Source organism: Muntiacus reevesi, chromosome 22 (assembly GCF_963930625.1).
Source record: "Muntiacus reevesi chromosome 22, mMunRee1.1, whole genome shotgun sequence".
Taxonomy (NCBI): Eukaryota; Metazoa; Chordata; class Mammalia; order Artiodactyla; family Cervidae; genus Muntiacus; species Muntiacus reevesi.
In genome coordinates this window covers 21,564,877-21,592,587 of record NC_089270.1, presented here as the reverse complement: position 1 = coordinate 21,592,587, position 27,711 = coordinate 21,564,877, and the positions used below count along the sequence as shown (strand labels likewise).

The following is a 27,711-nucleotide window of genomic DNA, read 5'->3' as shown; positions in this document are numbered from 1 at the left end:
CCAGGAGCCTCAGCCATCAAACTTCTGGTAGAAGGAGAATGAGTGAAGGAGCCCCATGCAGTCAGAAAGGCCTGAATTATACCAACTGGAGCCTAATTTATTTTGATCATCACAAATAGGCCCTATCTTAACATATCTGTTCTTACACATAAATATATACCCAGATTTATCCACTAAAATTTTTAAAAATAAAAAATTTAAAGGCCAAAAGCAGGAAAAGTAAGCTCTTCTAGAGCAGAATATACAAAGTGGTAAAAATGCAGAGTGAGAATGAAACTGAGAAGCAGAGGCAGCCAAATCTGGAAATATAATAAGTATATAACAGCAAATATTTATTAAGAACGTCCTGGATTTCAGTCACTGGGCTATGTGCTTCACTATCTCATCTAATCTTCAGTAACCAGGGGTGGTAAGTGCTACTATGAAATAATTTTTGTTTTAAATATTTTTTAAGAAGGAAAATGAGCTTTAGAGAGCCCGAGAATGTGCCTAAGGGCACAGAGGAAACCATACAACCAAGAATGGAACCCAGGTATCATAAGTCAGTTAAGTCATACGCCCCTGTTGCAAAAGGTTTACTGGGCAGCACTGTCAGAAACAACCCTTGTTTCTGTGAAGAACACAGGACTGGACAAAGAGAGAATTTGTTTTGTGTTGCAGTTTCAACAGAGGCCTCAACCAATTCCATGAAATTTCTGGAGCTTGAGGTTAAAAAGCCTCTGCACACGGTGATCACTGAATGTGGGTTGTCCTATTCTATTACTATGGAAACGTCAGAGGAAATCCAGTCCTCGTGAACTGTCCATCATTTAAAAAAAAAAAAAAAAAGAGGGACTTCCCTGGTGGTCCAGTGGTTAAGAATCCGCATGCCAATGCAGAGGACGTGGGTTCGATCCCTTGTCTGGGAAGATTCCACGTGCCATGGAACTAACAAGCTCACGTGCCTAGAGCACAGGCTTGGCGGGGAGGGGGCCCAGACACAGCAACGAGAGAAAGCCCTGAGCAGCAACAGAGCCAACACAGTCAGAAATAAATAATAAATCAAGATTGTGAAATGGTAACACGCATCACCGACCTCCGTTTTTGTTTTTTTAACTGAAGGCATTCCTTTTTTAGAACATTAATACTATCTGAAGATCTATACCAGACAGTTTATGTCCTGCCAGCTAAAGTCCTTATCCCTAAACCTTAGGATCTAGATATCATATAAAATAAAAAAGGCACAGTGCTTTCTCTTTTTTCTCAGTAAAGTAAGGATTTATATAGCCATGTGAGACAATATTTGAAATTGCTATGAGCCTCTTCTATATGTGACATGCCTACTTATTCTGCCAGAAGCAAATAGGAACCAACTATATTAACTGAATTGTAATCTCTGCTTCTCAGCTAGATGGGACTATTTTAAGACTAAAGAGAATGGCCACCCTAAGGTAAAGTGGTTCTCCCCATTAGAATTGTCTTCTCTCCAAATTTCAGGCCAAGTAGATTATTCACGTTTGTTTTATTCTATTTTTATTTAAAAATTTTCTATTGAAATACAGTCAATGTATAGTGTTATATACTGCAGGTGTGTAAAATATAGTGATTCACAATTTTTAAGGTTATTTAGTCCCTTTAAGTTATTGTAAAATGTTGTACAATATGTCTTTATACCTTATTTATTTTGTATATAGTAGTTAGCACCTCTTAATTTCCTATCCCAATATTGCTCTTTCCATCTCCCCACTGTAACCACTAGTTTGTTCTCTATTTCTGTGAGTCAGCTAATTTTTTACTATATTCACTAGCTATTGTCTTTTAGATTCCACATATAAGTGATATCATACAGTATTTGTCATTCTCTGACTTAGTTCACTTAGTACAATACCCCTCCAAGTCTCTTCATGTTGCTGCATATGCAAAATTCCACTCTTTTTTATGGCTGAGTAGTATTTCACTGGATATATACACCACACATTTTTATCCATTCATCTGTCAATGAATATTTAGATTGCTTCCACATCTTGGAAATTGTAAACAGTGCTTCTATGAACACTGGGGTCCATGTATCTTTTCAAATTAGTTTTTTTTTTTTTTCCAGATAAATACCTGGGAGTGGTGCTGGCTCATATAGTAGCTCTACTTTTAGTTTTCTTGAGAAATTTTCATACTGTTTTCCACAATGGCTGCACCAATTTACATTCCCACCAACAGTGTACAAGAGTTTCTTTATTCTACATCCTCACCAACATTTGTTATTTGTGTTCTTTTTGATGACAGCTATTCTGACAGGTGTGAGGTGACATTTCAGTGTGGTTTTGATTTGCATTTCCCTGTTGATCAGTGGCATTGATATCTTTTCATGTGCCTGTCGGCTATCTGCATTTACTCTTTGGAAAAATGTTTACTCAGTTTTTCAGTCCATTTTTTAATTGGGTTGATTGGTTTTTTTAATTGAGTTTGTTTATTGTTTATATATGTTGGATATTAACCCCTTATTGGTCCTATAATTTGCAAGTATTTTCTCTCATTCAGTAGGTTGTCTTTTCATTTTCTCGATGCTCTCCTTTGCTGTGCAAAAGTTTTTAAGTATAATTAGTCCCATTTGTTTATTTTTGCTTTACTTTGCTTTAGGAGACAGATCCAAAAAATACTGCTACAGTTTATGTCAAAGAGTATTCTATATTTTCCTCTAGGAATTTTAGTCTTACATTTAGGTTTTTAATCCATTTTGACTTTATTTTTTTTGTATACTGTATTAGAGAATGCTCTGATTTCCTTCTTTTACTTGCGGCTGTCCACATTTGTCTTATTTTAAACTAGCATACGTAAACAGGGAAGAAAGTGCTCATAAGCAAAATATGAAATTGGAAGAAAAAATAATAATTACACTGCTCTGCATTGCTACCTCCTCTCATAACCAAATCTGCTCCGGCATATTGGTTCAATTAGGTAAATCTGATTACGTAGGTAGCAAGGTCCTATTTACAACAAGGATTGGTTTAGTATGACCATCATTCACGTTTTCAGTGCCACAGAGACTAAATAGCAAGACAAACTCATAATAAAAACAATGTCCTAAAAATATTTATTATTGTGCTCCAGGAGAACATTTTCTAACCTACAGCTTCCAATCACCTTTTACTGTGGGCGATGTCAAAAACACTTATTGCACAAGCAGAGATCTGTGTTTCCTTTGCCACAGACAATAAATCTTTAGTGTCTGCTCCTGATACGCATCACTCCACTTGTTCTCAAGAGGCCCTGGATGTCTCTCTTGCCTTCTCCCTCACCTAACAAGGTCACTTTTGAGTGATGATACAACTTACTGCAAAAATGTATATAGGCGTGCACAATAATTATTTAAATATCTTATCAGTAAATATTGCAAAGCTCTAAATACTGTTGCTTTCCAAACTTAATATAATGTATATATAACCTTAGTATCACTAATATATCAAAATATAAGACCATCTAAAAACAGATTTCTGTCCTGTCTTCTCTGTTTATTATTGCTATACAGTTATACTTTATCCAGAAAGTACATATTTGAGAAATTAATTTTAGCTTCAGAAAAATCTCCTTTTCACTGAGTGGTAATCAGGGAATTAAAGAAAATAAATTGCTACTTGACTGCATTCACCTCTAGCTTACAATGCCAAAGCTTTTTTCTCAATTAGTGAGAAAATAATGGCGAAAATATTTAGAGTGCAATTTATTTTTTATTTTCATTAGCCTTTCTCAACCAGGGTTCTGTAAATGCATTAATACCTTTGGAGGCATCTACTGTATATGATAAGCTAACTTCTCACCCGAGCCTGATGTGAGTTGTGTAGCATCCTTGGAAGAATGAGAAAATAATTCCTTAAATTACTTTCTCTGTTCCCTGATTCAGATAAAAAGCCTCAGTTGAAAAGTTCTGTTAATAAAAAGGTTTAGAGATTATACAACTTGCTGAGGGCCAATCAGTTGGTAAATTCAAAAGCTGATATTTGAACCTGGTCTTTTGACGATAAACTGGGGCATATCATATATTAAATACAAAGCATGTGTTATTCCAAATTTCAGGCATGACAGTTTGCTTTCTTTAAGTGTCAAATTAAGATACATAAAAATTCAGAAGCACATTTTAGATTAACTCTCCTAAGTAAAATAAGCCAAAACAGATGCCTATGAGTCTAAAGCAAAACAAAGACAATACAAGTTGAAAAAATAAAGTAACAGTCTTCAATCTCTGAGACAAAGGAATTTCTAAACGCATTCAAATAAATATGTAATAATATTTTGATGACGAAAAATCATGATGGAAAACCTTTCCATTTCAGTAAGATAGTGAATCTCCTGCGTGTTCTCAAACTAAATGCAAAGACAAAGGGGAGGAAGAGACGGAGGAAACTGTCCTTGCAAGTAACTCAGATCTTTAAATTAAAGCAAAGTTTTTAATATAGGCACTAGAATACCTTCTTTACATAATCTATACCCTTTAAATTTGGTCATCATCCTTTCTTTGAGTCAGTACTACCATCCCTTTCTCTGACTTCTACTCTAGCTCTCCAGTATTTTTAGTAGGACAAATAGCCACTCTAAATCCCTTGGCCATGTTCTATGTTCAGGAAATATTATCCCTTCATAAATGTCTGGCTAGTATTTAAAAACTAAGGAGATGAATCCTTTCCATGTGAGTGAAAGAATGAAAATACTTCAACTGAGGTATAAAATGTATTTAAATATCCTGAGAAAAAAGGAAATAGAGAGGACACAGGTATCCACAAACAAGATGAGAACACAGGAGCTAAGACGGGTCTGGCATACGATCACATGACACTTAGACGTCTGTGATGACTAAGAGCTGTCTGTTAAATAGAGGATGACAGGTAGTAATTATTCTAATGCAATACATTGTACACTAAACAAGGATGGCTGGGATAAAGTGTCAAATGCAGGTCATTAATGATGACAAGGGCTGGATTCAGCTGCAGCAGCTGTCACCGTCGCAGGTGGGTGACCATACTGCCATAATCCCTGTCTCTACAGAGGTCCTTCCTGGGAAAGTACAAGCCAATACCGCAGGTTAAAAAATACAAGTAATAATATATACAGTAACATGCACATAAAATCTCAGGGCCTTAGCACCCCCAAGAACTTACTTCTTGGTAGATTATACCTCTACAAGTCACTAACTCCAGTGTAATTTACATGAGAGCTTTGATATCAGCAAACTCTGAGTTTAAACTTTACCACTTGTCAGCTGTTTAATCTGTTTTTAACATCCTGTGTGTGTGCATAATGGAGAATTTACTTTTTATGAGGACTATAGTGAAAAATGAATGTTACATAGTGGGCACATAGACAGTATAAATTGTTAGTTATCTCCTAAGCCACTGAACAAGTTGGTCAAACTAAACTGCTTTCTGTGAGTGAAAATGTATCATTCCTACCAAGATTTTATGAAAAGACATCAATTTTACAAACCCTATAATTTATGAATTATGGTCTGATATTTAAAAACGAGGCACAAGACATGATTATATTCAAAATTCTAGGATAAGGAAAGGACTAGAACAGCATGAATATGAATGATTACAACTAAGTCTGCAAAACTACTAGAAAACTTCCATTCTTAAAAAATTCCCACTCAATATTCATTACTTTATTCAGTATTACTTCACATTCTTTTAAGCTCAATGATCATCCCAAAACTCTCTGTTGGATCATCAATCTTAGAAACAGTTGCAGAAAATAATCAAAAATTCCATTATTGTATCTTCATTCATACTCTTCCCCTACTCTAAGACTTCAGAAGTTACTATCTGCACTATTCCTTTCAAAACATCCAACATCATCATTCACATCATTCTTTAACACTACTTTCAGATACATTGGTTTACAAGAACCTGCAGACTCTTATCTTTCAGTTACTTCCTCACTGATTTATGAAACTCCCGCTGCTTCAAGAGAAAAAGGGTTACATCGCCAGTAGCTACAAATCTATTGACATATTTCTTGATAATTAACGATAATACACTCTGAGGCACAGGGAACTCTACTTAATGCACTGTGGTGGCCTGAATGGGAAGTCCAAAAGGGTATATGCACCTCTGATTCATCTTGCCAGTAGAGCAGAAAGTAACACAGCATTGTAAAGCAACTACACTCCAATAAAAATTAATAATAAAAATGAACTAAGCTGCTGAAAATAGCTGGAACAAGTTAACTGCTTCAGAATTTTTCAAACCAAATCCCACATTTCTTCTCCCTTTTTCTCTCATTCCCTCTGCTGACCCACCCTCCACTGTAAACTATTCCAATAGTACCTCAGTTTCTGTATATTTCATGTTATCAAAAATGCTGAAGATTTAGAAAATATAAACCTATACCAAGGAGAGGTTGGGATGCTCATTCTAATTTTTAAAAATTAAACCAGATGCCAGTTTTGATTCACAAGAAAGAAAATACACAATATTAAAGGAGAAAACCAATCCTCAGTCTCTTAAACACAGTTTCAACTATTTAAGGAGCCTCTCCAATCTTCATGCCCAGGTCTGTTTTTTTATTCCCCCAAACCAGTATTTCTTAACTTTCCACTGGCATTTCCAACTTCTTCTTCAAGCTCAATTGCACGGCACCATCCTCAGGGCCTTCCTCTTTCCTTTATTCTCCTGGTCGCACCTCTCACTCCCCTTAGTGATCAAGTCCTGTTGGGAGCCCATTTTCCACTCTATTTCCCATTCCGCTGGAATCCCACTGTCCCCTGCCCCGACTGGTGCCCTCACCTGGCGGTTCCTGCATCAGTCCAGCGTCCTGATCTTTCCCTCCATCTATCCAAGAATATACTATCTGTCATGAACCTAATACTCTTTATTTTAAAAAAAAAATTGAAGTAGAATTTCTTTACCATGTTGTGTTAGTTTCTGCTACACAATGAAGTGAATCACGTGTGTGTGTGTGTGTGTGTGTGTGTGTGTGTGTGTGTGTGTGTATATCTCCACTCCCTCCCGTTCCCACCCCCGATCCCTCCCCTGTAGGTCATCAGAGGGTATGGAGCTGAGCTCCTTGTACTATCCAGAAGCTTTCCACTAGTTATCTGTTTAATATGTGCTCATGTATATATGTCAATCCTACTTTCCCAATTCGTCCCACCCTCCCCTTCCTCTGTATCCACACGTCTGTTCTCTATGTCTACATCTCTATTCCTTCCCTGGAAATAAGTTCATCTGCACCATTTTTCTAGATTCCATATATATATGTATTAATACACAATATTTGTTTTTCTCTTTCTGACTTACTTCACTGGGTATGACAGACTCTAGGTCCATCCGCATCTCTACAAATGACCCAATTGTGTTCCTTTTTATGACTGAGTAATATTTCATCACATTCCCCATCTTCTTTATCCATTCATCTGTCAATGGACACTTAGGTTGTGAAGCTAATCCTCTTTAAAAAAATGTTTCCATGAGGTCCTAATATAGAACTAGAAAGAAAAATTCAATAAAACGTTTTTGTCTGGTGGGGTAAAACTTTAAAAAGCTTGAGGGGATTTCCCTGGCAGTCCAGTGCATAAGACAAAGTTGTGGGTTCAGTCCCTGGTTGGGGAGCTAAGATCCCCTGTGCCTTGCAGTTGATAATTTAAAACATAAAAGAGAAGCAATATTGAAACAAATTCAGTACAGACTTAAAACGTGTGTGCGTGTGTACGTGTGTGTGCACACACACGTGTGTGCTCAGTTCTGTCCAACTCTTTGAGACTCCATGGACCATAGCCCACCAGGCTCCTCTCTCTATGGGATTTCATATGGTCTACATTTAAAAAAAATCTAAAAAGATTTAAAAATAAACAGCTTGAGAAACAGCGCAATGAAATACTTGCTGGATACTGAGTGCTAAATGTTAATCTAATATACTGGAACCCTCAGAAATGGATATGACATATATTTATTCCCCATTATTTCCCAACATGTAACTTGGAAGTGACTAAAGCATATAGTTGAGCCCCTGTCCTGGAACACACGTGAACTTTTTTGTCTTCTCTACCTGTACAAATCCTTCAAGGTTAATTCAAACCTTTCTTCCTCTATAAACTGTCATCTTGTCTCCTCATCTGAAGTGCTCTTCCCTGATAACTCAGATAGCAATTAAAGTCTAGACCATTCATTTGGAAATTAATTAGGCAACACATTAGCTACATCTCTTGTTACTGCCTTGAACTGATATTTAAATACCTCATTATTTTATTTTCTATATATGTATTCTTGATCCTTAGAATAGATCAAAAATTTTCTGAAGACTATGTACCAAATATTTTGGGAGCTCAAAGACTGCTTAAAAACACAAGGTGCTCAGGAAAAAAGTTACCATTTTTATGCCTCTTACATTCTAATTCTAGCTCATTTTGTCAAACTACCATTTGATGTGAAATTCTAACTCTGTAGATATAAATGCCCTGATGCTGGGAAAGACTGAAGGCAGGAGGAGAAGGGGACGACAGAGGATGAGATGGTTCGATGGCATCACCGACTTGATGGACATGAGTTTGAGCAAGCTCTGGGAGATGATGATGGACAGGGAAGCGTGGCATGCTGCAGTCCATGGGGTTGCGAAGAATCAGACACAACTGGAGCGATGGAACTGAACTGATAGATATTTTACACTTTTATTTGCTGCATTAATATATAGTATAGATTATCTGTAACATCTTTGTGCATGTATTACTAACAATTAAAGCAACAATATTAATTCTCCAAATATAGTATTTATCAAAAGTATCAAGGCCATACAAAAATTGGAGTAGAAAACTGGAGTAGAAATTAGAATCCATCCAGAATGTACAATGGGCTTTAATTTTTTAGATTTGTTTTTAACTGAATTTTGCTTGCTTTGCTTTGAATTAAAATTTTTGAGGCTTTACTTTATCCTCTACTCCAAATAGATCATAAATTTCTAGAAGATTAGGGACAAAAAGTAATTTTTTAAGTCATCACTAATTTTTTTTAATGTTTCTCTTAATTAAGATAAGAGTCTATTGACAACATTATAGTTCATTTTCCTATCAGCCTAACTTTACTGAAAAGCATTTTAACCCAAAGTGAGAAACGTATTTAAATGCATGTTTTCCAACACATAAAAAGAAAAATTCTAGCATTAATAATTTTTAAATACAAGGATATCCACCAGCAATCTTATAGACCATATAGTTTCATTAATGCCATTAACTATTCCATTGTTTTCCCTATTTCTTATTCCTAAAAAAAAGATTTTATAAACAAATCAGTAAATGTTTATAAAGCATCAGAAGAACTGTTTACTATACATATAATAAACTAGGCTTTAAAACATAGTCTAGGGCTTCCCTGGTGGCTCAGTGGGAAAGAATCTGCCTGTTAAGGCAGGAGACAGGGGTTTGATCCCTCATCCGGGAAGATCCCACATGCCCTAGAGCAACTACACCCATGAGCCACAACTACTGAGCCTGCGCTCTAGAGCCCACGAGCCACAAGTGAAGGGCCACGTGCTGCAACTACTGAAGTCCACGTGCCCTCAGCCGGTGCTCTACAAGAGTCACCGCGATGAGAAGCCCGTGCACCCCAAGAGCGCGGCCCCTGCCCTCTGCAACTGGGGAAAAGCCCGGGCAGCAATGAAGACCCAGCACAGCCAAAACTAAATGAATAAAATTACTTTAAAAAAAACATAGTTTATAAGGACATTGTTCTCATGCCTTCAGTTACAGAAATTATCATTACTATTAATTTTAATTATCAGTAGTTTATACAAGAGAGAGCACATAGAATGAGATCTGGGAAATAAGGGAAACAGTAATTTTCATAATTTGTTAAAAAGGTATTTTCTCAAAAAAAAAAAAAAAGTATTTTCTCAGCAAAAAAACAACAACAACGGTTGTAATAATAATATCAGCAAGCCATGTCATGAGAGTCTTTCTAGATGCCTCATCAAAGACAGCTTTATGACAAGGAAACCCCGGCCTCCCCGTGTGAAGGGGAAGGACCACAAGGACCACTTACACCATCGCACTGTAGCTATCAGCCTACAAATGTCAGCCTTCAGTTCCTGCTACTTACACGCTAGGGATCTGTCTTAAAAGTAATGGTTGACAGGCTGTTTGCTTCAATTTTCACTAATGTACCTTAGAAGACACTTTAAAAACCTTTTCAGTAGGCTCTTGTAGGATGATTTGGGGCACGCTATTTGCAGCTAGATCAAGGGATAAATTTGACAAGTGGAATCATTTGCTCCATAGATCAAAATGAGAGCTCAAGCAAGAGAAAATGATCGAGGAAATAAACAGTAGACTCAATAAATATTTAACTGAAGTCGAAAATGATGATGAAATATTCTGAAAACAAGATTTTAAGAGGGATTCTAAACAATAAATTACACGACTGTGCCAACAGTATCCTGAACTAAAAATTATGGCCTTCCTTTAGTGAATATGAGTTTTGATATGAAGCACATTTGGAAAACATAACTTGGAATTGTGTCATAATCTCTGGATGGAACTTTTCTTTTTAGTTTGATTTTATAGATTAGAAACAACCATTGATTTGTAAAAGTTTAATATTAAGATTAACCTGTCAATATATTTTCTACCATTAATTATATCTCACTTGTTTTTGAAAAGAAAATGTTTTATAATTATTCCTTATTCTTTGCTCCTCCATAATACCTGCAAGTACCCCCAAATAAATCCACACATAATTTTCTGACCTCAGTATTTTAAAAATGTGATTAAAATACTTTATATATACATGCTGAGTATACTGTATCTATCACTAGTGATTCCTATGTTATTTAAACAGTTGACTAGTAATTCCCATTTCTATATTGGACTTTGCAATTTAATTTCATCAGTTCAATGCAAGGGTCTATAAATTGTTAACTAAAACACTGAATGCCTGTCTATATAACTGGCCAATTAACTTTAAAACATAAAGTAGAATTTAAATGGTACACTAATTTTTCCTATAACCTAAAGTTCAAACAAAGTCAACACCCCTCACTCACTACTCCTCTATGTGATGCTAACAACTTACCTGACCTTTCTGATCCTCAGTTTCCTTGTTCATAAGCATGGGGATAAGGAAAGTGAGTTGCTTTGAGAATTATGGTGACACACACAAGGTCACTAGCACATTGCCTGGCACACAGCTGCCACTCTATAGATTATGCTGCTTTTTCATTACTGATGATGATATTAGAAATGATAGCCATGTACACTGACTTCCATAGAACTAGCTTAATTTTTTAGTTATGTATATTCTTCAAGTTTTGACTTTCTATACCAGTCATCACAATTCTGGATCCTGACACTGTCCCAACATCAAGGTAGTTATCTAAGGCATATGTTACATTGGGGTCTTTCCTGATTTATCTTTTCTATTTGCAAATAAGAAATTAAAAATTACTGTTTCCCAGTCTTTCTCAGTCAGTTCAGTTCAGTAGCTCAGTTGTGTCCAACTCTTTGTGACCCCATGGACTGCAGCATGCCACGCCTCCTTGTCCATCACCAACTCCGAGAGCTTGCTCAAACTCATGTCTATCGAGTTGGTGATGCCATCCATCCATCTTATCCTCTCTCGTCCCCTTCTCCTCCCGCCTTCAATCTTTCCCAGCATCAGGGTATTTTCCAGTGGGTCAGTCTTCACATCAGGTGGCCAAAGTATTGGAGCTTAAGCTTCAGCATCAGTCCTTCCAATGACTATTCAGGACTGATTTCCTTTAGGATGGACTGGTTTGATCTCCTTGCAGTCGAAGGGACTCTCAAGAGTCTCCTTCAATACCATAGTTCAAAAGCATCAATTCTTCAGCACTCAACCTTCTTTATGATCCAGCTCTCACATCTGTACATGACTATTGGAGAAATCATGTCGTGCTACATCCTAGTATTTCACAGTAACATGTTACTATTTATATTCATGTTGTATTCATAATGAGATATTTCTGATATAGATTTGAAATATTAAAAGTCTCATGTATATTATCAAGGATGAAACAGATCACCAGCCCAGGTTGGATGCATGAGACAAGTGCTCAGGGCTGGTGCACTGGGAAGACCCAGAGGGATCGGGTGGAGAGGGAGGTGGGAGGGAGGATCGGGATGGAGAACACATGTAAATCCATGGCTGATTCATGTCAATGTATGACAAAAACCACTACAATATTGTAAAGCAATTAGCCTCCAACTAATAAAAATAAATGGAAAAAAAAATGAAAGTCTAAGAAATTGTGGTTAAATAATACTAATTAAGAATTTTCTATTTATAAATATCTAAAACTTTTATCTAACTAATCAAGAATAAGATAATTTTAATATTAGAATAAAATTGCAATCAAACCACTGTCCTCAGAGTTTTATGTTAAACGTGTTGAAAGGCTAAAGATCAAAACAAATGTTATTTGTCTTCTAGTTAGCTGTAGGGGAAAAGACCACTTAATAAAAGGAGTGTATTTAGCTGATTTAAATCAAAGTGATTGATTTTCATTTAACATTTGTCCACTGTTGTTAGCCCAAGATAGAAAATCAATTTCAGAATGACCCAACAGGAGAACAGTCCCATGTAGCTATATATATTTAATGACAAGAACACATTAGTACTTCAATGCTTATAACAGTATTAAATAAAAGAAACTTTTGTGTTTAAATTATTCTGTAGTTGTGACACAAGACAGAAATCTGCCACATATCAAAATGACAATGGAGATAATCCAAGATCACACATTAATATCTTCTCTTTTTGTTTTGAAAGAAGTAGCAAAAAATAGATGTCTTATAGAAAGACAGAAAACTCTCATAAAATTTAAATACACTGCTCTCTTAAATCTGTATCCTCTTTCTTCCATGTGCAGTTATTATCAATTTATTTAAAGCATAATAGTAGTAAAATATCCATTATGGACCTAGAATCATAGCATTGACATAGTTATTCAAGTGTATTTCAGAATATTGAGATACATATGCCACTTTTAATTCTTGTAGTAACCTGTAATATGGTTATATGCATTAGTTATTGATGATATCATGAAAGGTCTAATTACTAAAAATGTATGAATTTAACAGCTTTGTAAACAATGAACCAAACATTCTATCGACATAAATTTTTTCATTCCTCAAAGATTATCAAAGCCCACTGTCCGAGAGCCAATGCACAAACTCCCGGGGTTATACTAGTGAGCATGACAGGACAAGCGCCATGTTCGTGGGGAGCTGGCTTGGTTGGAATTAAATAAAAATCAAGATTTTGAGAATTCAAAGTTACCTTTGCGATCATTTATTTCTCTTAATACAAATGAGAAAACTGAGGACCAACCAGAGAGATGAGGAAATTTGTTGCAGTTTTCAAGACAATGTCTTCCAACTCCTAACACAGTGATCTTCCAATATGCCACCAAGAGCTTTAGGAATTGCTGTAACTCTGCCCTCCTCTCTGAACCTATCTCTCCATCTCCCAGTTTGTTGCTCCAGTCAAGGAAAGTACCTGCAATTCCTGGAATATAAAAGTTATTTCATCCCTTGTGCCTTTGAACATTCTCTTCCTTTGGAGTCCAGAATTGAGGTAGCGGTAGAAGTTGCAGTGTAAGAAGGTGTTGAATTATGTAACTTCTGAGGTCCTTTATGATGCAAAATTTCCTTATTCCACGCAGCTCATGAAATTTCTGTACAATTTACTCCCATTTCTATATCAGCTTTTATTTATAGATACATGCAAAGTTAACTTATTTATATATATGTGTGTTGGAGAAGACTCTTGAGAGTCCCTTGGGCTGCAAGGAGATCCAACCAGTCCATCCTAAAGGAGATCAGTCCTGGGTGTTCATTGGAAGGACTGATGCTGAAGTTGAAACTCCAGTACTTTAGCCACCTGATGTGAAGAGTTGACTCATTGGAAAAGACCCTGATGCTGGGAGGGATTGGGGGCAGGAGGAGAAGGGGACGACAGAAGATAAGATGGCTGGATGGCATCACCGACTTGATGGGCATGAGTCTGAGTAAACTCAGGGAGTTGGTGATGGACAGGGAGGCCTGGTGTGCTGTGATTCATGGGGTCGCAAAGAGTCAGACACGACTGAGTGACTGAGCTGAACTAAATAGGGTAATACATATGAATATATAATATACATATATACATGTAATAGGGTAATATGCATGCCAAAGAATGCTCAAACTACCACACAATTGCACTTATCTCACATGCCAGTAAAGTAATGCTCAAAATTCTCCAAGCCAGGCTTCAACAGTGTGTGAACTATGAACTTCAAGATTGTCAAGCTGGATTTAGAAAAGGCAGAAGAATAAGAGATCAAATTGCCAACATCCATTGAACTATCGAAAAAGCAAGAGAGTTCCAGAAGAACATCTACTTCTGCTTTACTGACTATGCCAAAGCCTTTTACTGTGTGGATCACAACAAGCTGGAAAATTCTGAAAGAGATGGGAATATCAGACCACCTGACCTACCTCCTGAGAAATCTGTATGCAGATCAAGAAGCAATAGTTAGAACTGGACATGGAACAACAGACTGTTTCCAAATCAAGAAAGGAGTACATCAAGGCTGTACACTGTCACCCTGCTTATTTAACTTATATGCATAATACATCATGAGAAACGCAGGGCTGGATGAAGCACAAGCTGGAATCAAGATTGCCGGGAGAAACGTCAATAACCTCAGATATGCAGATGACACCATCCTTATGGCATGAAGCAAAGAAGAACTAAAGAACCTCTTGATGAAAGTGAAAAAGGACAGTGAAAAAGTTGGCTTAAAACTCAACATTCAGAAAACTAAGATCATGGCATCCGGTCCCATCACTTCATGGCAAATAGTTGGGGAAACAGTGGAAACAGTGGCTGACTTTATTTTGGGGGGCTCCAAAGTCACTGCAGATGGTGACTACAGCCATGAAATTAAAAGACACTTGCTCCTTGGAAGGAAAGTTATGACCAACCTAGATAGCATATTAAAGAGCAGAGACATTACTTTGCCAACAAAGGTCCATCTAGTCAAAGCAATGGTTTTTCCAGTAGTCATGTAAGGATGTGAGAGTTGGACTATAAAAAAAGCTGAGTGCCGAAGAATTGATGCTTTTGAACTATGGAGTTGGAGAAGACACTTGAGAGTCCCTTGAACTGCAAGGAGGTCCAACCAGTCCATCCTAAAGGAAATCAGTCCTGAATATTCATTGGAAGGACGGATGCTGAAGCTGAAACTCCAATACTTTGGCCACCTGATGTGAGAACTGACTCACTGGAAAAGACCCTGATGCTGGGAAAGACTGAAGGCAGGAGGAGAAGGGGATGACAGAGGATGAGATGGTTGGATGACATCACTGACTCAGTGGACATGAGTCTGAGTAAACTCCGGGAGTTGGTGATGGACAGGGAGGCCTGGCAAGCTGCAGTCCACGGGGTCGCAAAGAGTCGGACACGACTGAGTGACTGAACTTAACTGACTGAACTGATGCATTCTGAATACACAGTCTCTCTGTCCTGAGTATCCACAGTGGATTGACTCCAAGACCCCTCAGGATTCCACAATCCACTGATGCTGAAGTCCTTCACCTGAAATGGTTCTACCCACTGTTTCCACATCCACAGATTCAACCAATAGTGGACTGAATTTCAACTCTATATGCTAAAAAAATTATGGATACAGACACAGATACAAAATTGATCATTTTGGCCCAAGAGAATCAGACTCAAAATTGGAAATTTGAAAAAGCACTTCTCTACCTATATAAAATCCCTAGTTCACTGAGTTATTGACTGAATAGGAAGAAGAACAAAGAGCAACACTGGACAATGATAGTATGGCAGAATGGGCCACTCACTGAACTGGAAATAAATAAAACCTGGGTTTCAATCTGGGCTGTTACTTTTTAGCAATGTAACCTTGGCAAATGCAGTAAATTTCTCTGAGTCTCATGTTCTTCATCTATAAAATGGGAATGAAATGACACCTAATTCTAAGCACTAACAGCTGAACACACCTAACTGAACATACCTAAGACATTTGCTGTAGTTTAGTCGCTAAATCATGTCTGACTCTTGTAACCATTGGGACCATAACCCACTAGGCTCCTCTGTCCGTGGGATTTCCCAGGCAAGAATACTGGAGTTAGTCCCATTTCATTCTCCAGGGGATCTTCCTGACTCAGGGATCAAACCCTTGTCTCCTGAATTGGCAGATTCTTTACCACGGAACCACTGAGCCACCAGGGAAGACACAGTAAGTACTCAATGATCAGCTGATCTTGAGTCCTAAATTCTTCCCATCAAGAGAAAGTGTTCCCTCTTTCCTGAAACTATGAGTTCCCTCAACAACCGTGATGCCCTGCTGTCACCCCCATCAGACGCATAACCACCCTCCACATGCATGCCCGCATGCACGTATGAATAAATATAAGTATTCATGTACATTTGATCTGCTAGTCCGAGCTTTAATTATCTATCTAAATATTACTAAGAAGCAAGAAAGACTTCTAGACCTCTGACAAATCAGGAAAAATACATGAAGCCATGAAATATCAGATTTTTGGCTAATTAATCTAAGTAGTATTAAAAAAAAAAAAAAAGATGGGATGTCTATTAGAAAAAAAGTGTTATTTTATCCAAAAACCATTTCGTCATTTGACAATCCATCAGACCTCCTATATTATAATTTTCAAGTGATTCTTTCTGCAACTCATGATGAAAGACTACACATAAATATAAAAGCATTGATACTAGATTATCACACACACAAAAAATTATCTACACTCCTGTCCCAAATTTCATTTGGTCACATTACTAGCCAGCTCCAAAACTTTACTGGCTCTCCACTGCCTATAAATTAAAATCTAAACTCTTGATATCTTCAGATTTTTGCACTGTCTCTCCAAAAATTAGTGTGCAAAATAGGTAGCCAGATAAATACTATTTCATGTTTTATTTATATTTAAAGCTAATCATAAAAAGAAGAAAACACTTCTGTAAAGAATAAACTTATATATCTCAAAACCTAATTTAGGATTTTAAATTCGTGGACAACAATATTCAAGTCACTGGCTATAACCTACTAACTGCAATTCAGTTCAGAGTCATTAGAATAAAGATATACATGTAAAAATTAACTTAAGTGTGTTATATACTTTCATTATAGACCTTTTCATTTGTCCAAATACATGGAGAATTTGAAATATAATTCTGAAACCATAATTCAGAAGCTTTAAGCCATACCTGCTTTCTGGCGATTTTCCCTGTAAGTACTGCAAGCCTTATTCCATAGCCTCCTTAGCCAAAATACTCACAATTAATACAGTTAGTTGCAATTTCACACTGCAAAGTATCATAGAATAATAAGGGAGATTTAACAGCAAAGTAGGGTAAACCTGACAAACATGAGTAGAACAGCCAAGTGAGGAGAAAAAAAAGAATTTTAAAGGAAAGGCTGCTTAGTCATTTCAAGATTCAATTTGTTTAATTCTAAATGATTAGGGCTGCAATAGAGGAATGTGGAACTATACAAACATAGTTTAATATTTAAATAAACACTAATTCTATTGCCTGCAAGTTTTTCAGAAGAATAATCTCTTTCTCATTCATTTCTTTTTCATTTGCTTCTTTTCCCATTTCTGCTCATGATCTTTCCTCCTTCTATTTCAGCCCATAATCTGACATTTCCTCTTCAGTGAAGTATTTTGTATGCTGGTAAACATGAAAGCAATATTATTCAGATTTACTGCTGTTGCTATCTATACCTAGAAATTTTATTTGGATTTATTGTTACTTGTCTATAATTCCTAACTGCCCTACAGTAACTGTCAAAAGGTGAAGGCCTGAATATTAACCCAGGGAAATCTTTGAAAGATGTAAATGAAAATATTTATGTAAGACACACACACACACACACACACACACACACACACACACATGCACGCACTCTTCTCTCCCTCCTAAACCTTTTATCTTATAAAAGAGCATCTGATGCCAAAGCATGAACAGTATATTAAGGGCTTAACTTCAGTGTTAATAACTCAGATTTAAAACTCTTGGCAATTAATGAAGATTAATGACAGAAGTCATCCTTTTCCCCCTAATGTAACACTTCCTCCCATCTCTTCAATTCCCCACTCCACTGACCCTTCCAGGCTCATTTTAGGCTGTGGAAACCTCAGGTCCTGAAACTCTGATCCTGTTATGTGCTGCATTTTGCACCTGAGATTAACGAAGTAGACATTAGCAAATTTACAACCAACAGCTCAGACAGCTGCCCTACTTTAAGCAGTTAATGGAAAAGGAACTAATCTAGTTAAGAGCATAGGACTAGTTCATAAATCTGGATTCAGAGAACAGATAAAGCCATCGTGCTTCTTCTGGAGAGTAGGGACTGAGTCCAGTTGTCAGCTTTCTGGTCATTTTGTTGAGAAGAGCCAGTGTTTCTATAAACTGGACTAATGAGACTCAGAGCTAGCATAAGCCGCATGTATGCTTACACAGAAGATGATAATGCAAGAGACTGACATCATAATGTATGATTTCACTGGGATAAACATACATCTTACAATATTTCCAGTCATTGAAAATTTCTCTTGGATCAAATATGAAACAAAGAGTAAATCTGTTTAAAAAAAAAAAAAAACAAGAAGAATGCAACTGCAAGCAAGAAAATAATAAACATATCCCAATAAAGAGAATTAATAAAAATGATAAGCCTTCATCTATTCAGAATTCAACCTAAGGAGAAATAATTGTGTCATGCTCTTATAACTCAGAACATGTTCAACAGATTTAATTATGAATTAAAAATTAATCATCGTCCCCAAATGATAAACCTTAGCTCCAGAGAAATAGCACTTTTATGTATCAGCATTCTCCATCACACTATTATAAGAGACAATTCATATTTGTCAAATTTAAGAATTGCTCTGATGTCATAATTTTCTCAGTAGCTTAGTTTCAGGGTGGAAACATGAAGGTAAAATTATTAGTCCTGCTTACAAAAAACTTTTTAAGTTCCACAAAATCAAAATATGTATCTCTCAAGAATCAGTAGAGTTTACTACATAAATTCATCAAGAATTCATCTTAATCAATTACAATAAAGCTAAAAGGGACATTAAATCACATAATTCTGTTCATTGAATCAGTACTTTGTATACATTATAGGGTAATATTGTGATTTTTTGGCATAAGACATCATACTCAGAATAAGTTAAGGTCTTGTCTCTGCTTACTGAATTGTGGGAACCATGAGGTCTGTTCAGCCTCAGCTTAGATGCAGCAGGGGAAGGGTAGCTAGAGTAACAGAAATAAAGCTAATATTTATGAAAAACACACATAAGGAATATGCTAATCCGCTTAAACACAGAGAATGTGGTAATAATACAACACTTCAGAGGAAAATTCATACAAGTCTTCAGAGACAGGGAAGAGGAATTGAGGAAGGAGGCCAGAACTGTCCAAAATGGTGTGTATCGTGATGAGGGCAAAGCAGTGAAAATCTACATGGTCTCTAGAGAAAGCAGGAGGAGAGAACACTTAAGATCAAGGGTTAAACTGTAGGAATCAACCAATGTTAGGTGATAGGAGAAGGGAGAGAAATGAAAGTGTTAGGCAAAGATAATTGGAGAGTAATCATTCTTTACTATCGACCTCTAAACTGTATATAGATGTGCTATTTGAATATTTTATTGAAGTATGTTTTACAGATTCACTGTCAATCAAGATAGGATATCATATGATATGATATGATGTATGTGTGTATGATTGCAAACTAAAATGTGCTTAATACTGCTCAGGATTATGAAAAAAATATATAATATATATTATTCTCAATACACTAACCTGCTTTTGAAGAAGCATTATGGGAATCTAAAGTTTAGAAAATTAGAACAACCTTTTCCCCCCATATTTTCTAAGTGAAAAGAGTTCTCTAGGGTGAGAAATACAAAGTATATCAGTGAACAAAATTATTTTGAAATGGGAAAGAGTTTGTAAACTATTCCAATTCCATTAAGAAAAAAGAAAAGCATTAGGAGAAAAAAAAATCCTTATAAGTCTTTGAAATAAAAGGAGTTAATTTTTAATTCAAAGTCAGATAAGAACGGTAAACAAGTAAATGGCCATTGGCATTCTTAAACATACTTTTTGCAAAGTCTGAATAGTAAATCATTTTTATTTTTTTACCTCAAAGTTTACAACAGTTTCAAATTCCTCATATATTAGAGACTGTGATTTGATTCAGAGTGGAATTAGGGAAGAATATAGGATAATGTGAAGCAATTTTAAAGATGATTTACTTAGATTATAAATGTATATTATAAAAATTATAGTGTTTTATAAAAAGAAATGAAAGCTATTTAGCCAAAAATGTAATTTATTTCTCCTTAAAAGTATACATTTATACAATGTATTAGTATAAATTCATTTTTAAAAGAAGGGGACAATGAAAGCATCCTACTCAAGCCAAGTTTCTTAACTGAGTTAGAAAGGTTTCCTTAAACTGAACTTATAAATGGGGGCCTGGTAGACATAAAGTCACCATCACTAGGTTCTCTGTTAAAGTAATAAACTGTCTACAAAACAATGTACTTTTTTCCTTCATTGAACTATATCATTTGAGCTCTAAATTGAAAGCAATATTTAAGATATACAGAATAATATAAATTTCTGTAAATTATCAGAAATTGCAAGGTGACATTTAAATAAATATAAATTTAATCTATTGTAATTAAAATTACATAAGGGCTACAGAAAAAGTACTTAAAACACAGAAAAAGAAAGGTTAAAATTCTACCTTTACTGACATTTCTACTCCCAACTGGATGATTTAATTAATGTCCTCCAGATGCTTAACAACAAACTGTATATGAGCCTAAGAAAATAAAGTACTTGGCCAGAGGGGGAGCAGAAGAAGATGGTGGAGGAGTAAGACGGTGAGATCGACAGCCTCCCCACAAATACAATAATGTATTTGGCCATGGAACCAATGTTAACAAGGCTGATATTTTTAAAGTATTCTTCTCGTGTGCCAAAGCTCACTGGTGACAAAAAAAAAAAAAAAAAACCACAGAGATTTATTTTTAAACTAAGTGCATTAATTCAAGAAGAAGATATTTATATTAATTTAATAATTTTTGTCTCATGATTTTCTAAAGGTTGCTGACCAATTCTAACCAAGAAATATCTCTACCTAAACTTACAAATTAATATATAACATATATATGAGGCCACTAAATACATTTTTGGATCAGAGGGGTAAAAAGCCAATTAAATATCTAAGTTCTACTTATACTTTCGTTGAAAAATTAAAACTTTTTTGGTAATTTAAATGATTAAAATTTGCATATTCTGTTTTTCACTTTGGGGAATCAAATTGAGTCAACACTTTTGCCAGTCTATGTGCATAATTAAGCAACAATTTTATTTAAGCTACAAAATGGTATCAAAAAAGTACTCTATTTTCTGAACTTGCTATTTTCCACTGAAACAGACATTAGTTGAAGACATATACACTGAAAAATATGTTCTGTAGAATCATATATACACATACATTTATATTAAACATTATACACACACATATATATATACACACACGCACACACTCATAAATCAGACTGGAAATTGTAACAATGGCGTGTTCACGACATGAGTTATTCTAGTAAAAATTTGTCTTTCAAATAAGTGTAAACCGAAGTTAATTCTTTCTGCTAATTTAAGTGGGATATTTAAGGTATTTTAAGGATGCCCTGACATGTAATGACAAGAGGTAATAAGAACTGGGGCTTTCCTGATGGTCCAGTGGTTAAGACTCCATGCTACCAGTACATGGGGTAAGAGTTCAATCCCTAGTCGGGGAACTAAGATCCTCATGCATGCCATGCAGTACAGCCAAAAGATTAAATAAAGAAATCTGCCTACAAGGTTGTTTTCTGAAAAAAAAGGGAGAGAAAGATAGTAAGAATGGAAAGATACTGGTGGTAACAAAAAGGATAGAAACATCTACTGGTACTCTTTTCAAGTGCTTTTGCATCATACTTGGCCTAAAGGACCATACAAAATTTCAGATCTTATAGAAACAAAAGGCAAGCAATCACTTAAGAGTTTTTACAAATGATATTTTTCTCTACTGTTTAAGTATGAAAAGGGAAAAGTGAAAGCATTGCCGGCATTTTGTGTTCAGTAGGACTGACTCAATGAGGCTAAAGTACAGCCCCTAAAATCTACATTTGGCTATGTGACACAAAGTGTTTACGTGGAATCTAAAAACGAAGCTTAAGAATGCAGTTACTAGCAGCACAGTTCCAAGCACTGAAGACATCTTATACATCAAATCGTCTGAGTGAAGGCTTCAATATGCTCAGAAACACCCACAAGTGGTTTCCGTCTTGCAAATGTGATGTGGAATTTAAAGGCATCCTGGTACAAAATCACTGCCTTCCAGATGCCTCTTCAATCTGAAGATGAAGTGGTTTGATAGCACAGAGCGCTGTTTTGTAAGCATGAGCGTTCAGAGTGATCCTTGGGAGGGTAAGAATCCTTGAAAAAGCCACCACCGAAGAGGTGAGGCCGTGAGTTTGGAGCGCGAGAATTCAGAAGCAGGACTGACAAAGAAAAGACTGAACCTCAATCTAGATCTGGAGATGGAAGCCAGAGGTCCAGCCCGAATCATCTGCCATTGAGGGTCTCAGGCTTCGCTGGTGCCATCTAAATGAACCCTTGCTACCTATGTTCTCAGACTGGTTTTTGGTGGGAGAGTTTTCTGTAGATTTTTTTAAAAATCAGAGGACTAGCACTGAGTTCTGTTATAATGAACATTTTTTTTAAGCAGCTACCATCAGTCATTTTTAAAAATGAAAATATCTGCACAATTAATGGAAGTCTTCTCCATGTAATAAACTTAGCTTAACTGGAAACTCGCTATGCACCTATATTGCTTATTTCACCACCGACTAATGAAAACTTTCCCAAGTGCCAGCATTTCTCCTCAGGTCATTGCTCCCTGGCTGCCCTCATTCCAAAGGCCACTTTGGATCAGCTCCTTTCCTTTATCTTCGTGGAGGCCCAACTAGTTCCTCAGGTGAGGCTGCCTAAATATTATTAACCATAACAGTTTATACTACCATAGAATCCTTATTACCTTACCATACCCGGGAGCTTTACTTGTCAGACTAATATTTTTACAAATCTGTTGTGCCAATACTGTGGGCGCACAATTATAAGTTTTTGCAATATTCTCAGCGAATTATACAAATCCTTAAGATTTGTTCCTGGCTGAATCTAGGTAGTAGAGGAGGAAACTTCCTTAAAAGGGAAAAAAACGCTCCTATTAACATGTTATTCTTACTTTTGATTTTTAATACCCAACTATCGCCATGCAGCCTGTATAAATGAGATGAAAATTAAAGTCAGTGCAATTTTCTCAATTTTGTCTTACTAAAAATTTAAACACATCTGGCAAGAAAACCTAATTATTCTCTTTCATCTCCATGTAATAAAAAGCCCTAAGTTTAAAAAACAAAGACATAGTGGGCATACTTCACGGGTGTTACTATCCCCAGCATTCTTTTCTGGCCCTGTTTCAATTTCTGTCTGCTTACTGGTGAAGGCCCTGTTTCAATTTCTGTCTGCTTACTGGTGAACGAGGGACTGCGGTCTGAAGGTTAACATAACCTCGATGACAGACAAGAAGCTCCTTGGAGATTGACTGGGCTTGTGGAACAGCTCCCTAACCAGGGCTGCGCTTTCTTCTTTGCTTTGCTGCTTCTCTAACTCTCTTTTCAAATAGAAAAAGGAAAAAGAGAGAGAGAGAGAGAACGCCTGCTAATGCATCATTTATAAATTACCTTGTTATGGCAAAAACAAAACACCGCTTTGAAAACCAAACGCACGCCTGCTGCAGACCCCAGCCCGTTTGATGGAGGCCCTTCAAAAGAGTCCCCGGCTTCACGGAGGCTGTTGATGTGGAGCCTTCGATCGGTACCTGCTGCCCCCATCACTCCCTGGAAACTCGGCGGCAGATGTTGCCGCGTTAAGTTGCCTCTGAAGTGGCTCTCCGTCCCCGTCTCCCCACCGCCACCGAGTCAAACTGCATTAGATCTCTTTATTCGCGCCTAAGGCAAGCTCGGGAGCGCAGCTGTGTCCACCCCCTGCTCCTACCTTTGGTGTTTCAGGCCTGCAGGCAGCGAGAGGCAGACCAAAACGGTCCTGCCGCTCTCAACCACCTCCGCTGACAGTCCGGCCGCTGGCTGCGGGCCGGGGGAGGCCGCCGCCGCCGCCGCGGCCAGCAGATGTCGGCGACAACCTGCGAGCTCGCACCTGGCCGCGCCGCCCGCCCCGCGCCCCGCGCGCTGAAACATTCATGACTCCGCGCACCGCGGCCGCCATCAAAGCCCGGCCCCCGGGCCGCCCGCAGCCCCGCCGGCCCGCCGCCTGGCGGGGGCCGGGGCGCCCACAGGTAGCCGCAGCGCGGGGGCCGAGCAGGAGGCGTCTGGCGCCGCTTTGACACTCGAGGCCTGAACTTCAGTTACTTGATCAAGGGCTTCAGTGCGGCCGCGGATGCTGCCACTGAGCCCGCTGCGGCCTCGGGGCCACGAAAGGAGAGCCATTTGGCTGGGAATTCAGCGTGACCGGCCTTGCCGGGGAAATGTGCGTGACTCCGGGTTTGGGTCCACGGACGCGGGTGTGTTTATGAAACTAGACTCTCAAGAGGCAGACTCTGCAGTAAACAATTTCTAAATCCATGACAAGATGGGTTTTCAGGCTGGAAAACCGCGCTGTTGACTAAGTGGAGGTGGTGTTATTTTGGAACCGTCAGCCACTATCTGAAAACAATGGTGTTTTATTCTCTCTCAAGCAGTTGTGTTGTTGTCTTTTTTTACCCCCCAAAGAAAGAGCATGACTATTACTTTCTTTAAAATTGAGAAATGAGAAAGCGTTCTCATTTGTTTCTTGACAATATACAGCAAAACTGCATCCATGCCCAACGAAATGAAAATGTTTCCAAAAGTCCTCCTAATCTCTGCAATGTACAAATTGCTTTTAAACACACACAAACACACACACACACACCCCTCTTATACCATTATGCACACATGTCACAAGAAGCATAGTCAAAAGTAAACACATTCAAGCCTTTACAAGCACAGAAAAATCACAAAATTATTTGCAAAATTTATTTACCAGTTTGTTTGTTAATAAGATTAAGTTTTTCTTTAAAAGAACTGGCCTTGAACAGCTAATAAGATATATTCCAGTGAACTATTTGATATGCAGAGACAAATCTTTTTAGTGGGAATCAATATTGATACATATATATACCTATATATACTATATATATAGTACACACATATTTAAGAAATATTTCATGAGTTGTCCGAGGAGTCAGAGATCTGTATTTTAACTTAATTTTATCAAGTACTGATTGGTTTCAGGGGAGTCAAGTTGAAGATAGAATTTTATCCTTCCTTATGCTGGTGGAGCCTAGGCATAGGTAAATCTAGCTATCTAGTGTCAAAAAACAGTGTCAAAAAAACCCAAAAAGCTCCAAGACTAATTTTCTGACTAAGTGATTATGCCCCAGCTTGCCTAGGAAATCCAAAACAAAGAATAGGCAGAAAACTAGAGGACATTGCTACTTGGACATCTTCGTCTTCTAAATTTAAATTTTCCTCTACTCCATGTAATCCTATGAGATAAACCATGTCTATATAAACAACGTTGATAAAAACCTTGGAGTTCAGACAGTTTAATTTTTGAGAGCTTACCTAACTAGCCACAATAAATAGCAGGTTACAGTGAGCCATGGTCTTCTTCTGCATTGATAATTATGAAAGCAAAGCATCCCATCTTACTATCATACATAAAAATTTAGCTGTGCCAAATATGTTCTGTATCACTTATTCTCCTCCTACCTCTGGGTCTTCAATTTCTTACTAGGTAAATTAAGTTTGTCAAATGAAAGCTATTCTAAAGCAAAAGAAAAGTACTGGAATTTTAAAAATATTATATCATCTTTTTAAAAAATAAACTCTATCAAATAAAGAGGACCTGGTAGATGATACAAAGGTGACAGAAACTCAGATATTCTTAATAATCTTTATGAAACATGAAAAATGGGGAAATGAGAAATAAAAAGAGGGGAGGGCAAAGATTTCCCAGGCTGTCTAAAGGGAAAAAGTTATATGCTGTAAACTATAGGTCTGACATCAAACCCTAGTCTATAAAAATAATAAATATTATAAAAGATCATAGCAAGAATTAGAAGTAAGAAAAAAATCATGTCAAAATTACTTGATTTCCAGGACCAAATAATTTTGCATCACTGATTTGGTTGAATGGGGGCATACATAAATATACATTCTATCTTAAATACAGAAAACTAATAAAATTTATTAAATATCCTTGTGAATAAGATGGTAAATTGAGTTAATACTATTGGTGGGCTTCTACCTTTACCATATTCATTTTAATTAACAGTGTGGAGTGTCAATCTGTGTGGAAGGTGCTCATGGAGTACCCCACTGAGGTCTGAACTTGAACTAAGTGACAAAAATTTGCAGTTGACAAAATTTTGGAAGCAGCAAACCCATCAAGAATAGGTATTATGAATCAGACTGTGTCAGACACACACAGAATCATAATATATATCTGATGGGAAAGCAAATCAGTTAACTGAACCAACAATTGATATTTACTAAGTTTAAAGTCCTGCATTTAAACAAAAACAAATTTAAAAATCATAAATCACACATATAGGTGAAGAGTGAAAAAAGCAGTAAACAAAAAACTGGGAAACAATAAAAGTTTACTATCTTTTGTCTATACTTTTTAAATACAAAATTTTTAAAAACTGAAAGTTTTGTGTTAACTGTGTCAATAAAATACATTTGGAAGAAAAAACTGACCTGAATTAACTGGAGAGTATTTATGGTCTATCATTATCCACCTGTAGTAATCAATATTTCTGTAGCAGAATGTCACAACATTGAGCTCAGGAGATGAAACTTTCCACAGTATATAAACAGATATATGGACTGTATCAGATTCCTAAAATCTGAAAAATTCTGAGTTTTGAAACAACTTAACCTCAAAAGTTAGGATAAAGGTTCCAGGATTATATCAGACTGAAGAACGAGCAAATTCTCAAAAAAACAAAGGAAATTTTGGTCAAAATAATGAAAGCATTATTCTGCAATCATGGAAAAATAAATGATGCTTTAACCTGCTGGGGCAACATGTAAACTATTCTAGCACTATAAGAAGAATGTTAGATTTACTTGGTATCTAACAAAGTGTTTGGTACATTTTAGACATTAGATAGGTATTTGTTTGAATTAATGAAAGAATGATTATAATGCATCTTTCAGAAGCACAAATGCATCGATTTATCCAAACTCAAAGACTTCTTCTATTCCCAATTCATCATTCTGGCTTGAATCCCCAACCCCCAGACTACTTTTTAAGCCACCATCACTGTTCTTGGCTACCTCGGAGATTTTGCTCATGATGCTTCATCTGTGGAAATATTCATTCCACCTAGCTCCACCTGATGAAACCTTATGCATTTTCAAAGATAGCAGGCCTCTATTTTTGATGAAACATTCCCAGATTCCTCTAGAAAGAGTTAATGTCTCTTCCTCCATGTACTCAAGAGTCCTTGATGCTTATCTACATATGGCTTAGATCATGTTCTGGAATAAATTTTATTTTTGTGTGTATCCAAAGTTTAGATCTCTTAAGG

At 36.8% G+C, this 27,711-nt stretch overlaps 1 protein-coding gene across 1 annotated transcript in view; it reads right to left on the bottom strand.

The window, feature by feature from the left end:
- ANTXR2 (ANTXR cell adhesion molecule 2) overlaps nt 1-27,711 on the bottom strand; it is a 167,640-nt gene that overhangs the window by 39,725 nt on the left and 100,204 nt on the right. The window lies entirely within an intron of this gene.